Source organism: Contarinia nasturtii, unplaced genomic scaffold (assembly GCF_009176525.2).
Source record: "Contarinia nasturtii isolate CC-2019 unplaced genomic scaffold, AAFC_CNas_1.1 Cnas_scaffold_1240, whole genome shotgun sequence".
NCBI lineage: Eukaryota > Metazoa > Arthropoda > Insecta > Diptera > Cecidomyiidae > Contarinia > Contarinia nasturtii.
The window spans coordinates 4,058,478-4,070,707 of record NW_022198581.1 but is presented as its reverse complement, the minus strand read 5'-3'; the positions used below and the strand labels follow the sequence as shown (position 1 = coordinate 4,070,707).

Here is a 12,230-nt window from a genome sequence, read left to right as displayed (position 1 = left end):
AAAAAAAAACTGATGACACTGATACTTGCGTCTATCTTTATTATGCGAACAGTATTATTTGCTTGATCAAATATAAAATCAAATTTGCCCGACGTTCTTTCTTAGTGATTGAAAAATCCATTTTGTTCATTCATTCGTAGAATCTGAAAAAAAAATTGTCTGGCTCGTAGAATGGAAGCAAAGTATGAGCTATCGAATGTCAGATTACAATGCTGTATGCTTTGAAACGTTTTTTTTTTGCTTCTCTTTTCAAAAGAACGAACAAATATTTTATTTTTAATGTCTATGGATGAACGAACAAGTTCGAGGGCCAACATCTCTGGAGGTGAGAGCCATTTTATCGTTGCTCTAAATTGAATGGTACGCAATATCCATTGTTATTTAAATGCGCGTTGACAAGTATCAATGCAAATATTTACTAATGCCAACCACATTTTGCACCCACACAAATACTCTATTTTTGTCGCAACGCTTGTTTATTTACGGAATATTGACGAAATAGTTTGACATAAAAATTCAAAGCAGTATTACGTAAGAGCTTGATGACCAATCGAACACGATGCTACATTTGACACGAGCGTCAACACAATTGTTTGTTTTTATTCCAAGCGTTCAGAAAGACATACATTTATGCGAGCAATTGAATGATGCTTGCATCATTTGATGCGCATCGCTAGTGCTTTCGTTGTGCGTTCGGAGCACTTCGTGCGCTGCCGAAGATCCGAATGTATGGCGACAGCACAATCGATGCGCATCAAATGATGCAAGCATCATTCAATCGCTCGCATAAATGTATGTCTTTCTGAACGCTTGTTTTATTCAGTGTAGAATATAGAGCATAAAGTGAACACTGGTTGTTCGAATAAAGCTTTCCTCCTTGAATTAATTGTTGAGCGCCTGCTATGAACAAAACCCAACTACGATGCTCGTATAAAGCTCGTGTCATTTGTTTCAATGCTATTGAATTTCATCTTTTTCATTTCCCTTCAGACTTTTTTTTTTTTTTCGTTGCACATAAAACTTTAAATTAATGCAGTTGAATCTACCACACTGCACACGAATAGAGGATAAAGATATACATTTTCAAACAATTTGCTTTGGGAATTCTAGAATTGATGGCAAAGAGTTGACTAACTTTGATTTTAAACTCAAAAGCCCACAGATTACAAAGCAATAAAAAAAAGATATTTCCCCGTTTTCCAAGAAGATCCTTGTACAGTTCGCTTATTTGCAATAAAAAGAGAATGGGACTTTTTTTTTATTTAATTTCTCGCGTTCAAAGGAAAACAAATTTGAATATTATAATTTGAAAGCATATTAATTTTAATTTCTGGCATTTTTGAGTCGATGGTGCTCGACCGAACTGGCGTTTATACGATTCATACTCATTTTGAATGCAATTGAATCTTCCCTCGGCAACTTTCATTGAAGAAGTTTAATGATAAATTCTAATAAAATCAAATATAAAAAAAAGATCAGAGCTAAATAAAGAAGATGTATACAGATGGTCATACATTTCGCTCTTTTCATACAAAATCAAGTGTTTTTATTTTTTTCACCCTTTTTTTCTTTGAATTAGAATCGCGCGAGTAAAATTCTGATTTACTACAGCACCTACAAAAAATACTGTAAACATGTAATTATTATTTAATCAGTGGAACGATAATTCCCCCTTAAATGTTATGCCGTTGATTACTTTATTTTCTACAGTGAAATGTGTATCTTGCGGTATGATTCGTGCCTATTTCGTCAGTTATTGTTATCATTCAATGTTTCCCTGAACTAATTAAATAAATACCAAATCTATTTGACGATGCAAAACATGATCGATTTGTTTGTTTTGTATAGTTTTATTATGTTTTTCTATGTGTGTATTCACAGGGAGCAAAAATTATTTGGATGACTGGCGTCAGAACTCTGTGTGGTAAAACAACAGCAAATGAATGAAAAAGAATCATAATTTGTCGATGGAAAACCATTGTCAACCCCATCCCCAAATTAGATGTATGACGATAATTTCGATGTGCAGATTTATCATCGGTGACATATAAAACAAAACGAGTTGCAGACACAACACATGTTTGATCGAAAAACATTCGAAAAACGACACTAAACAAAATCGAAAATACTTGAGCTTATTCATACATAGATACGCACGCAAATAAATACAAACGGGAAAGTTGTTAATCGTACGGTACACAAAAAGACGTTTTGCAATTTGCAAGTCTATAAGCCAGAGTGATCTAGGAAAAAAAAGCGCGAGCGCGCGTACACACACACACACGCATACACTCACACACTGTGAAAATTTGAATTGATGTGGAAAATTGTTATGCAAATGATGTTATGTATATTTGAAATGGAATTTATTGCATGAAAAACAAGGACGAACGATATCTAGAATCCATTTAAATGCTAACATTCGATTGTGCATAGCGAAAACGTATTCATACATAAAAAGACACTGACACACACGGGCGCACATAAAATCGCTCAAAGTTTTTTGTGTAGGTTTCGAATATTGAAATGAATTCGACGTGTGCTACAAGTTGATAGTGTGTGCTAATTTCAAATAATTTGTGTCTTATTTAATTTGCATATCGATATCAAAGATTCGATTGCCATTTCTCAAGTGCAAAAATAAACACTGAAAAGCCAACGAAAAGAAAGACTTTAAATCCGAAAGGGCTTGAATACAAAGACCTATACGAAAAACCAAACTACAATTTCAGCTGTGCATATAAAACGTATCACCACCGTGAGATAAATACAGGTAAGTAATGTACATTTGGAATTGTAATAAATTAAATTTTAGCCTAAATGATTCAAAAGATGTGAACTTAGTCGACACGTTTTGGGGTGCTTGTGTGTGTGTTACTATTTACCAAATGACGATGTTCCGTCGCCAATTCTGATGAAAACCAAAGAAAAATGAACAGAAATGAGATTAACAATTGGTTTACATTTTTGCCACAATTTTTTTCGTTTTTTTTTTTTCTACGATGATGGTTTTTTTTTATGAACAGTAAATGTTAAAATAGAATCATGGAAAATATTGAATTTTTTTCTACATGACAAAAAACATATTTTGGTCCTTGGCGTCCTTCGGCGTTGGTGCAAGGTATAAAATCTGAAACGATTTTTTTGTGTGAATTTGGACAAATTTCCGATATTTATTTGGGTAAATAAAGAATATTGAACACACGCAGACAAAATCCTCAAACGAAAATGTGAATTGTGTACCGTTGACGCACTTCACAAAAGGGAGAACATTCATTTCAAACGCTTTTTGTATAAAATACATTTCATTTTCTTTCAATGGCAATTTTTTTGGTTCCTTCTAATTAGGTCCATTGTAATAAATGTCATATTTTTAATGCACTTATTTGTACACGTCATAAATCAAATCGCACACACATTCAAAATCCCGGTCAGGAACCGCAAGCAAGCTATCTCCATTGTTGGTGAATTTCATTCAATTTCCCTTTCAAACGCTTTTTATATCTATGAAATATTGTGCCACTATACATTCGAATTATGGATTGAAAGAGAACGAGAACGAAAAGCGGCGTTGACAACAACTGAAAAGGCGAACGGAAGAAGAAATTTCTTTTCATCATATTGGACATTCTTTGAATTACACATTAGATTGACATGGTTCTCTGGAACTTCCGATTATATAATATTTTATAAAATATGCTTTCATCAAATTTGTGTATCACAATATCAAATATTGCACAATCTTTCATCGAAATTCATTCACTGATTTTTCATTAAAATTCAACCGTAAATCAAATGGCGTACGTTATGCACATCAAAAGAGAATCATCCAATTTTATTGTTTTGCTGAAAACGTGTTACGGATGCTTAATTTTCAATTGGTGTCAATTTGATGGTGAACAACGGAAAAAGTAATAATTAGAAATCAATTCAAACATTGTATCATTTCAATTCATTGAGTATTTTTATCAAATTTTCCACATTCGTTCATTCATTCATTTGATTTCCGGATTGCATGCGAATTGGTTTCGCTAATGAATTGATTGACGCGTGAATTTAACAGATGTGTGAATGATATAATATATTTGGTGTGCATGTGAGGGTTTGTGTGTGTGCAAATTGCGCGCGTATCAGAGAACACATAATCAATGGTATTAGAACAGCGTGCAAAATGTAATTCATTCATTCATTCATTATTATTATACTTGTTGGCATAGAGGATGTACCACAAAACACGCACAAATCTCATTCTTTGCTTATGCATCTCATTTTTTTTTCTCGTGTCGGTTTTATGTGCGTGAATGATTAAGTAAAAATGAGAAAGTTTGTATTGTGAAGATGTTTCATGCGGACATCGAAAGCGGGAAGGATGTGTCATGACTTGAAATATATGAAATATAACAAATAAATTTCAATGATTTGTGACGACTGACTTTATCTACATTAAGTTTCCATCGAAAAGAAAACAACCGAATTCAAACTAGAAAAAATATACCAAAATGAGAGATAAATGTCTATTATAATCAAGAAAACCAAAGATTTATACATAATTCGGTTCTTTGCCATTCATTTTTAATATAACTTCAACTCTATTCCAATCTCATCATTGGTGAAATGAATAGAAAAACGACAAAAATCAAGATCAAATTCTATTTTCTATTCGAATTCTTTTCTCTTTTTTTTTTCATTATAATTTCAAAGGTTACTTGCCATTAGAATATATCCAATGATCTAGGGGGTAGACACCTATGAATCCAGTGTGAATTATTTGATTTCTATGAAATCTTTGACTCTTGCGATTTCGGTGATTTCTCGATTCCAAACCTCAATATTGGACATAAAATACACTTATATACAAAGCTAATTTCACTGTGGTAGTGTGCGCCTATAGTAGAAGTCTAACACATAGTGTGTGTGCGGTACAATATACACAACATTTGACAGAAATCAAAGAAATCACAAAAATTGAATTCTGCGATTTCTGTGATTTTAATGATTTTTGTGATTTCTGTGAGTTTTGATTCCACGTGTCTACCCCCTAGCCAATGATATGTTGGCAATAAGAAAGAATCGAAAGTATCCGTTTTTATTTTCACTCATGCCACTTTTACATTCAATTCTCTACTCATGTAGAAACAAAAACCACCGATGACAATGCTCATCTTTTATTGCATGAATTGATCGAACTTTTTGCTCTCAAACTCTCTCGTTGAACTCGGCTAATGTATTCTATGCCGAAAAAAAATGAGCATTTGATAAAAAAGTTCTCGTCATTTCAAAATATATTATAATATATAATACACGAGGTCAATTAATTCAGAGTGAAAACAAGTTTTCATTAAAGCAAAAGTCACTCTATGCTTATTCAGTGAAGACAACACACGGAAAAAGATACAGAGATCAAAAGAAAAATAAAATTGAATGAAACTTTGTTTAAACGAATTCGTCTTCGACAGAAAGAAAGATATAGAGGTGGGGTAGTTGTATTAGAGATTCCTGCACGTTGCCAAACATAAATGTCAATGAACATTTTTTGGGGGAAAAAATGAGCATAATGAAAATTTCCCAGAAATTTTCATTGTCATCGACCTTTTGCCGTTTTTTTCCCTCTCGGCTATATTGTGGTTTGGTCTCTGTCCTTCATTTCCCTCTTGATCTATCTCATCAGCAAACATATTGCCATTCATTACCATTTGTAAGCGACCGTCATCCACATTTCAAAATTTTCGATAACATCAACAATAAAGTAAATAATGGCGCAAAAGGCTAAAACTTTTGATTTTATTAATCGAAACAGGAAGTAAAGTGGTTCCATCCACGATGGGAAAAAAAAGAGCACACACACACATTTACTGGAAACCAAAATGTTGAAATTGTGCGCACAATATAAACAACACAAGAATGAAGAGAAAAACAGAGAGAAAAAAAATTCTCTATTGAAGCGAAGAATATCGATTTGATGTCATTTGCAGGCCAATCTGCCAATCTACTATATTCGATTTAAACATAAAATTGCGCAGAATATTCACACAGCAAAAAAAAAAACAGAGAGAAATAACGCAACAATTTTTTTTTAGAAGTATTCATTCGATTGCACCAGATAGCTGTGTTTGACCAATGTTTGTACTTCATTTATGCACAAACCGTTTTTATCGCAATCTGTGTTTTCTATATTTTTAACGCAAAAAGCATATACTAATAGCATGGAATTGATTTGATTAGTTGGAAAATGCAATACCATGCAGTATATTTGGATATTCTCATCCAGATGTTTCAGCTCATCTGGCTGACGTCAGGCGCTGAAATGGAGCGAAAATACAATAGAAATGTTTGATATAGGTATAAAAACGCGCCTGACGTCAGCCAGACTAACTGAAATATACTAATATATTGTCGGTCATCGTTTTTTTCTTCCTTTTTATGTTGACGTTATACCTGGTTGCGATTCCAAGCCAGCATATGTACAAACTAATTCAAAAATGCATTCGACTTTTTTTCCTCTTATATTATCATTTCTAAAATTTGATTTGGTCACTTGTCGACACACACAATTTAATTTCACCCTTATTGAAAATTAATAGCAAAAAAAGTGTAAAATACGCTTGAAATATTTTATTGAAAATTCAATTTATATTGAAACAATGAACGCTTTATTGAGCCAGCAAATTTCATTACAAGTTGTAGCCTTTTTATGGTCGATTCCAAATGTCAATATGAAAAATTTTATGCATAATCCTCTCGTTCACTCGATTGCTCACCACCTCCACACACCAACCTTTGTCCGGATAATTACATTGATTTTTCTTGAATCTGTGATTTTACAGCATATATTCAATTAAATTGTGAACCGAACAAAATTGTTCAATGTTGCTCATTTCCAACTGAATTTTCGATTTTAGTTTATTTGTTCGTTTTTTCAATTGAATACGTCAATTAGCCGTTGGTTTTGTTGGCATTTTGTAATTCGGCAAATGTTCAATTTCCAAAATGATGATCAAAGCCAATGCCAAACGTTATTCAAATAAGTAATGCTCAATGTCAAACTAGATCAAATTAAGTGGCATAAAAATGAAATTATTCCATAATAAACAAAAATTTATAGCATCATCACTGAAATCGATTCAATCCCATGCCGTCTAACCATAGCCGTACTTAATGCATGCAAATTGAAACAAAGAAAAACAACGAATTTTACCATTTGCCGCTTTTCATCTTGATTTTGGGCGTGAGCGTGAGCGTTTTTTTCTCATCCAGTTTGCGATAAATCGCATTTGATATGCTATGACAATGTGACACATGACAAAAACGACATGTTATTCACCGATTACATGTATTCGCATCATACATCTATTGTATTAATAAATTATGGTAATTTATTTAGTCACATTAATCCGAAATAAAGTAAATAAACTTCTAAATAACACGAAAAGAAAAAAAAACTATTGAATGTCATAAGAATGTTATGGAACGAGGGAGCTAAAAGTAAAGTATGATAGAGAATCCTGTCATAAAATGATACCGAACCATAAAAAACGATGTATAATAATTCATTTAGATAGAAAATGCCGCACATTTTACACTTTATAAATGGAATAATGCAACATGCAATGGGACGGGACGGGTGCATGTATGCGTGAGAGAGATAGTCAAAGTGTTACAGCCAGAGAGATAGTTTTATGAAACCGAACAAACCAATGTTGCTTAAACGCAAGTTACGAAAAGTGTTGAACATTTGTCAGAGTTTATGAAATAGAGTTTGCTAATGGATCAATGCAACATTGTATTGAGCTCATAAGATTACAATCGCTAAATATTTTCACATCTACATGAATGATGTTTGACGTGTGCTTATTTTCAATCCGTTTGAAACGGATGAATGACGGTGTTGGCAATACCGACACTACGAAACGTTTTGTTTGTCATGTGTTGTGTGCACTCTGCGGTTCAAAAAGTTATTTTCGCACAAGCACAAGTGGTTGTTGTAATATGCTATAAAATCCATAGAATGTAATCGAGAAAATTGTCAAACAATCGACATTGCGACACATTTTAGTCCATCGTTGTTGTCGCACGTCAACGTCACAGTTGTTATTATAGAAAAATGTGCGTGTGTGTGTGTGTGAGTGTTAGTCAGTGTTCTGTCTTGAGCATATCGTCATTCATAAATGTCATTGAGCAGACTATAAAAAAGAGTATTCTATCTGCTGTTTAACATCCAGCAGACATTTAGCAATGCACACACCCCCAACCAACAAAAAAAACCGACAACCGAATAAAATAAGGGAGAAACAATCACGTACGATTGAATTATCAAGCTCGCACTTGGTCTGCACCCTCAAATGCATCCACTTCATTATAATCTTAACTATTTTATCGTCATTGCCATTGCGTTAATCTATCGTAAGCAAAATCAAATCGAACAAACGTGTATAGTATGCACTTTGACTGTGTATGGTATCGTTCGTTGCGCTGCACGTTTTACGAGTGTATCATGAGCGATGTTAAAACCGAACGGCCGATAATGATATTGTGTACCACCTATTTCTCTTGTTGGTCTTCATCTCGTCTATCCAGTATGACTAATGCACGAAAATATGAATGCACATTCTTGCATCAAGAGTGTTTCGATCGTTTGTATTGCAACGTTCAAAAGAGCGAAATAGTGTTTGCACTACAATATTTTCGATTGCAACCGATGCGCTCGACAACAATAATAGCATTTCGAGTAATTGGAATATGTGGCGCCATGATTTTCATTTAAAACGTATTACTTTTACTATTCTAGCGGAATGCAGTCGAACTAATCGAGCGTAGAATGTATTCCGTTGCAATCATTGTCATCACAACCAGAATATACAAGTGAACATTGCAACGACCAATGAGTCCGCACGGTGTTGGTGTGTGTGTATATATGCAAAAGTCAAGAAAGGAAAACGCCAGAGGATTGAATCAAGCATTTTTCTAATGCACATTTTCTCGTGCAGCTCGTTCATTATCGCAACACTATAATCTCCGGCATGAATTAAGTGTCGTAATAATGATGTAACCGTTCGCTCGTTGGCTTTGGTCGTTGGATCGTGCAATGCACTTATTTGAATTCACAATCTAGTGGTAATGGCATTTATAGTGTCTTTAACTATATACGCATTCTATATTTTTCTATTTCATTATTCGGTTCGGTATGAGACATTTCAATGGCTTCATATTCTTTATAACTCCATTTTTCGGCACAATTTAATGAACAATCGCATTTTCGTATTGCAACACTTGCTTAACAATGCATTGCACACCATTCGAACATTTCATAACTCGATCTTGCTCTTGCTCTTTTGCTTCTACTCCTGATCCGGCTCTTTCTCTTCATTTGTGAATAAAATATGGTGTTTGCCAATGGTTGCAGTTTCTGCATTTGGAATTTTGCAAAATTTCCCGTTTTCCATGTTCGTCAATTGAATTACGACGGGCATAGTTAAACAGTATCGCGAAAACATATGATAGGTACTTTGATTTTATTATCACGGCAACAAAAGGAGAACAAGCAATGAAACAGTGCAAAGCTCACATCCAAATCCCGTTACAAAAAGCACATTAAAAATACAGAGCACAATAACGACGATAGAAGTTTAACTAAAATCATTCAATTGAGAGAAAGAGAGAATCGTCGACTCTATTTTCATCTTACAGTATGAATGGATATGAATGTGATTGCTTGTAAAATAAAATTCGCACAATAAATTGAACAACAATAAAAACAGTGAATTCGATGATTCCAAAAAGACTGGCGCACAACGATTTTATTTTCGCATGATGTCTTCCCACCGACTTGATTCACAAAGAATTTATCAAAAAAAAAAATTTCCTTCTTTCGTCATCTCCGAACCAAAAAAGTGCTCTTTTTTCCCTTCGATTTATTTATTCTCTTTTTGTCGCTGCTCTGTACCCATTTCTGTTGACTTGCCGTAATTGGTTTGCGTATTTCTGCGTTCGATTCAACAATTGATTTCCGCATTTGACTAGCAATCGCTTTTTTGTGTACGTATTTCCGCCCAAAATCGCTCGTAAAGACATCGAAAGTGTACTTTCTTCCCGCTTGTCCTACGGCGAATGTCGCGTTCTTTTTTGGTCGATTTAAGTTCAATGTAACCATTTTTCATTTCTCATACTCCGTATTCGCGAAATTCGTGTGTTACACAGTACAGCATGAATATTTGCATATTCTATTCAGCTTTTGTACAAACCTTTTTCGGTTTACAAACCGAATAAGCATATTTAATGCGAACATTTGAATGTGCACTCGTCTGAAGTTTTATATACTCACTTCGTTGTCGTTTTTCTCTCCTTTTTTTTTTTTAAATGGGTTTGAAAATGAAAGCGCGAGGCGTCACGAAATCGAAACGGAAATGCGAAAAGACACGAAACGGGCAGCAAGCATTTGTCCAAAATTTGATACGCTCCAGCAATAATGTTTTCGTTTATTTTATAGTATTATTGTTTTTTTTTCGCAAAACATTATTTCGCGCAGATACCCGAGATAATATCTATCTCGGAAGGCTAAATACAAAGCAATTATTTTGTGTTATCATTTTATCATTCCCTTCATCATTTGCATTTTGCGCATTCGATGTTTGCATGGTTGTGTGCTTTTGGAAAAACAAAACACTTCACAACATTCAAAAGGTATGTTCGTTCAATTGAACAGCAATCGATTGTGTCAATGAATGTAAATAATGTCAAAACGGATGTTCTATTTCATTTTTAAAGACATTTTACAATATTATATTACAGATACACATTGAATATACGTGAGTGTTATGTAAACGATTTTTCAATTACAAGAATTTGCCAAGTGAAAAATCGATTTATCAAAAAAAATGAGAAGAAAATTCATCGTCGTGTCTTCGATACCAAAAGATGACAATTTTTCAGGATTCTATTGGTAAAAGCGAGAGAGCGAGAGATAGTGACACCACAAATACACCCATCATGCTAAGAGTTCCATCATATATGTCAATGATTTTCCATCAGGTCCGGTTGTGTTTCGATACGATAAAAACCTTTAATAAATATAACTTTAATAATGTGATTTTTTTTTGTGTAATTTATAAAGTTGAATGTTTCGTACTTTTTTTTTGTCTTCTTTTGTCACTTTGAAGAGGATATTCACATTGATGCTCGACACAATGTCTATATTACATCATATTCGGTCATAATAAATCCAATCCAGGTGGAATGATATTTTATATTGAAACTGATTTTATGCCTTAAAAACCACCCACAACCACAAAAGTCCCGGTCGTTGATAAAAGTGAACGCGTTGGCGTCATAACGACGTTAAATTGATGTTGAACAAATTTTCAAGCCATAAACATCTGGGAGGAAATTAAGTTAAGCGAAATGGAAACATTTCTATTAAAAATGTTTGAGATACACAAACATAGAGACGATGGCTTGAATAGTAACACTCGCATACACGTACACGTGTTTTGTACGTTGAATAAATAATCTTCATGTGGCAAAAATCAGGTGAACAATAAATGTTTCAACATGTGAATAACTCTATAAATAGACAGGATTTCTTTCTCCTCGCTGCTATTTGCGTTGACAACAAATGTGAGCAGAGAGAGAGAGAGAACACCAAGGGAAAATGAGCATCAAGCGTGTTTATAGACATGAATTTTTATGTCAATAAATACGGCCAATGAAAATTGCAACCAATTTGAAAAGCATGCGAAATTTTTATCGCCTAGAAACAAGGAAACATTAACAGCGCTAGATGTAGAATTAACGAACGAACAAATGATATAATTCATATAAGTATAAGCAAATATAATGCGAACAAAACTCGTTCGATGGCGGAGTAAACATTCAATGTTTGATAAATCCACTGAATTCATTTAAGTTTAATTCCAAATGTGTCTATGTGTGTATGCGTCAGGTGCCTTTATTTACGCATGAGATGATAATCCTGGTAGTTAAATACCTTTGAATTATATCACACATTTTCCATTCTGTTTCGATATTAGCATCGAAAATTTCCGTAATTCAATTTTGTACAACCGAACGAAAGTGAACGTTTTTTGAAGTGTTCGCGAATTTTCGGGTTTTTCATCATTTTAAAATAGAATATTTTTGAAACTACGAATTCTAACAACACTTGCACAATGATGATGAAATCAATTAAAGCTAAAATCAATCAACCAAAATCGTTGTGCAAAATCACAAAACAAATC

The 12,230-nt window shown here is 33.7% G+C and overlaps 1 protein-coding gene across 1 annotated transcript in view; it reads left to right on the top strand.

Annotated features, from left to right (window-relative positions):
• Window positions 1–12,230, top strand: part of LOC116345271 (somatostatin receptor type 2-like) — an 82,793-nt gene that overhangs the window by 8,936 nt on the left and 61,627 nt on the right. The window contains exons 2-3 of the mRNA XM_031774505.1: window positions 1,882–2,507; window positions 2,613–2,773. The gene's annotated coding sequence lies outside the window, so the exon portion shown is untranslated. The remainder of the gene's footprint in view (window positions 1–1,881; window positions 2,508–2,612; window positions 2,774–12,230) is intronic.